The sequence below is a fragment of the Orycteropus afer genome, unplaced genomic scaffold, assembly GCF_000298275.1.
Source record: "Orycteropus afer afer isolate SDZICR_OR568_19922 unplaced genomic scaffold, OryAfe1.0 scaffold00245, whole genome shotgun sequence".
NCBI lineage: Eukaryota > Metazoa > Chordata > Mammalia > Tubulidentata > Orycteropodidae > Orycteropus > Orycteropus afer.
This window is the reverse complement of record NW_006921832.1, coordinates 1,813,424-1,817,488: the sequence shown is the minus strand read 5'-3', so window position 1 is coordinate 1,817,488 and position 4,065 is coordinate 1,813,424. Positions and strand designations below refer to the sequence as shown.

Sequence of the window (4,065 nt, the reverse complement as noted above, 5' to 3'; positions counted from 1 at the left end):
CCTCCGGCATTTGAATATTTGATGTTATTATACATTACTTATTCACAGCTCCTTCTTTAAGCCTTAGACGGCAGAATCAATTGCACACAGTGAAATTCTTGACCGGTGAGTACAAGGCACACTGAAAAGCTGCTGGAAAGACAGGAAATCCAGTGAAGAATGGGAGTTTTGGAGGAAACACCAGGTCTGGGTCATGAAAATCTTTGATTTCTAAGCTGGTAATATACCTGGAGGAAAAAGTACACTTAGAGAAGGATCACAAACAAGTATCTACAAAACAGGCACCTTAGTGACCTTAGTTCCATGAGCAGACTGAGATCTTCCATATCAAGGCTTGTAAGGTCCCTGGGTGGCACAGAAGGTCTGCATTCATGTAACCTCAAGATTGCCTGTTCGAACCCACCCAGCAGCATGGCGAAAGACTCACACCTGTTGAGCAGTTCCCATAAAGATTACAGCCAGCTGGACTTTAAAAATCTGTGGAGTCTCCCCAGATGAATACATGAACAAACAAATGTCTCAACAGACAGTGGAATTTGTGCTGCATTTTGGATCTCCTTGGAGAGTCTCCTTTGCTCCTTGGAGAGAACAGTGCAAACTGGGAAGTGTCAGCTGGCTGCTTCTAAGCCTGACCCAACCTGTGATGTGCTTTATTTGTCTTTCTGTTTTGTTTGCTTGCTATCTGTCTATCTATCATCTTGCAGAGTGAGGTTCAGTATTGAAAAACCATTTGAAAAAATTGCTGTAGTGAATATAACATATAACATAAAATTTGCCATTATAATAACTTTTTAGTAGCACTTCAGTGGCTTTTATTGTATTTACTATGTTGTGCAACCATCACCACTCTCTATTTCTAAAACTTTTCATCACCACAAACGGAAACTCTCTACCCGTTAAGCAGTAACTCCCGATCTGTCTTTCTATATAGTAACGCTGTGACTTATTTACTAAGATCAAAAAAACAGAAAATTTAACCAAAATTCAATAACCAAAATTTCTAGGTTTTCTTGCAGAATTGGTGGCTCTGGTAACACTAGGCCTGCATACATGTTGTTTGGCTGCTACAGTCTCTACCACACCCTCTTGTCTTGCTGACAGCCTGCCTTAGTTGTTTATATTCTGTGCCTGTTTTTGTAGATACTTGTTTGTGATCCTTGTCTAAGTGTACTTTCCCTCCAGCTAATGTGGAGAGGAAACTCAGAAGTTCAATGGCACCTTCAGTTAGAGTTTTCTTTCCTGTGGTGCTACAGCAGCACCCCCAGGACACACTGAGGAGATGGGGAGTCGGGAGGGGTGCTGTAACCTCTGTGCAGATACCTCAGAGAGAAGAGAGTGAGGGCCTTCCTGAGGTTGAATGTTTCTTTGCTCCAGATGTTTCTGCAAAAGGAATCACAGAGCTACCCTCATGCTTTCCCATCTTAGAATGCATCAGAAATGCCAGAATTGAAGTCAGCAATATCGAGGCTGCCACAAGAAAACTACCAGGGTGTTGAGTAATTTAATCATCAGATTAGCCAACTGCTTAATTACTGTCCTGAGCTACAGGAATGGTCTCGGTGGGAAGAGTCCAGTAATAAACACTGATACAGAATTTGAAGGATTAATCTGGCGTGTTATTTCTAGTTCTGAACATTTTCTTTTGTTAGAGGTATTGGGCTTTTTGTTAAAATATACGTAATATACAAATATTTGCAAGTGAAATATCATATTTTGTATTTTTTTCCTATACTTTTTGTCTTTCTTCCAAGAGGTCACTATATTTCTTCTCTTTCTCTATGGTATTATTTTGTTGTCTTCTGACATTTCTGTAGATGATAAGGAATGCAGTGTCTGATTTTCCTTCTCTCTGGTGACTTTTAATATTTTCTTTATGTTTTTCATATTCTATGATGATAGTCACTCAGGTGTGTCTTAGCTGAATTTACTTTTATTTACATTGTTTGAAACTTAGTCTGTTTGTTTAATCTGAGAGTACATCTTCATTCTTGAAAATTCACAGAGATTATCTCTGACTATTTCTTCCCTCCTATTTCTCCATTTACCTTCTGACACTCTTCATATTGGAACTTCTGCTTCTAAACTTCATGCTTTTTAATTTTTCTTTCATAACTTCTGTCTTTCTTTCTCTATTAGATGCGTAATAGGAAATTTCTTCCACTTTATCATTTTAATCCATACACTAAAGCTTTTTTTTTTTTTTTATTTCAGCCACTCCATTTTTTAGTTCTATAATTGTTATTTTGGTTCTTTTTTAGGCCTATATGTTTTTTATTAGGAGCTATGGTGACTCAGTGCCTAAGGCATTTGACTGCTAACCAGAAGGTTGGCAGTTCAAACCCACTAGCAACCCTGTGGAAGAAAGACTTGGGGCAATCTACTTTTGTAAAAACGTTACCGCCTCAGAAACCCAACGGGGTGGGGGAGGGTTGCTGTAAGTTGGAATTGACTCAGTGGCAGTGGGTTTGGTTTGGGATTTTTGTAATTTTTTTTTCAGGGCCCTCTTTTTGAAAAAAAATTTTTAAACTAATAATACCTAGTCCTTGAGTGTTAAAATATCTTTGTTTTAAAGTATTTCGAATAATTTTGTTAACTCTGTGTCTTAGTTCTCTAGTGTTATGACAGAAATACCACAAATGGGTGGCTTTGACAAACAGAAATTTATTCTCTCACAGTTTAGTAAGCTGGAAGTCCGAATTCAGGGTCCCACTCTAAGGGAAGGCTTTTTCTCTCTGTCAGCCTTGGAGGAAGGTCCTTGTCTCTACTGAGCTTCTGCTCCTGGGCAATCTTCACGTGGATTGGCATCTTTCCCACATCTCTGCCTTCTTGTTTAATCTCTCATATATATCAAAAGAAATTCCTCAAAACACATCTACACTAATCCTTTCTCATTAACATAATCAAGACATCCCATTTCCAAATGAGATAATAACCACAGGCAGAGAGGTTAGGATTACAATACATATATTTTCAAGGCATAATTCAATCTATAACAATGTTTCTTGAATTGTGGCTCTTTTAATTTGTTGGGTTTCCTGTCCTTCCTTCATAGTGGCTTGTTTCCTCGTGGAGTTTATAACTATTTAATTAGCTCCTTTTCCTCAGAGGTGGTTTTCTGTTGGAGGCTCACTTGCCCTGCAAGGCAGTTTGCTTGCTGCTGCCAGAATCCCCCAGATTTCACTGTGGGACTGGTTTGCTTGTTAATTTCTCAACTGAGGGCTCCTCACTATAGTTGTTGTTGGGTGCCATCAAGTCAATTGTGACTCATAGAGACCCTGGAGTGACTATAGGCATAGAAGTTAGCTATAACACATATTTTGGAGAGACATAATTTAATCTATAACATGCCCCATAGGGTTTTCTTGGCTATAATCTCAACAGAAGTAAATTGCCAGGTCTTTCTCTGACAGAGGCATTGGGTGGGTTTGAACTGTCAACCTTTCAGGTAGCAACTGAGCACTTAACCGCTGCACTACCTTTACCATAAAAGTAGTAAATTCAGGCTTGCTCATAGTACAGACCTGGACTTATAACGGGCAATTCATCTTGCTCATGGCCAAGAGTGGATGGTAAGCTTACTTGCCTCTTTCCCAGGCTAATGACTGGAGTTTTTCTGATTTTGTTTTTATGGACTGAGCAGAGAGCCCTCTTCCAGTGCTCAGTGTTGCGCAGGCCTGAAAAGCGTAAGTGTCCCTCAGAGCATCCTGCCCCGAGACCTTAGGGCCTCAGTCAAGTCCTGTGTTCTGGTTGCTCTTCGACTTGAGCTCCTGCTCACATTTTACTTTTCTCTGGACTCCATCCATTTGTGGAATGCTTTCCTCTTCATTTCTGGCACCTGGGAGTTCCCTTTTCAGCTTCTACTCTTGGTTACATGTATTTGATCCAGCATTTCTGTGTATCTAGAGTAAGAGGGGAGCTCTTTCCATGGCAGATTAATGCACACTATTGTTCTGACATGTGTGAATCATTTTCTGTTCTTGCCTGGACTTACTTTTTACTTTTTATATATATACCCTTCCCCTGGTCCTTTAAGGATATATATATATATATATATATATATATATA

General features: G+C 39.4%; 1 protein-coding gene across 1 annotated transcript in view; it reads left to right on the top strand.

Annotated features, from left to right (window-relative positions):
- ITGB5 (integrin subunit beta 5) overlaps positions 1-4,065 on the top strand; it is a 195,382-nt gene that overhangs the window by 51,995 nt on the left and 139,322 nt on the right. The gene's annotated exons all lie outside the window — the stretch shown is intronic.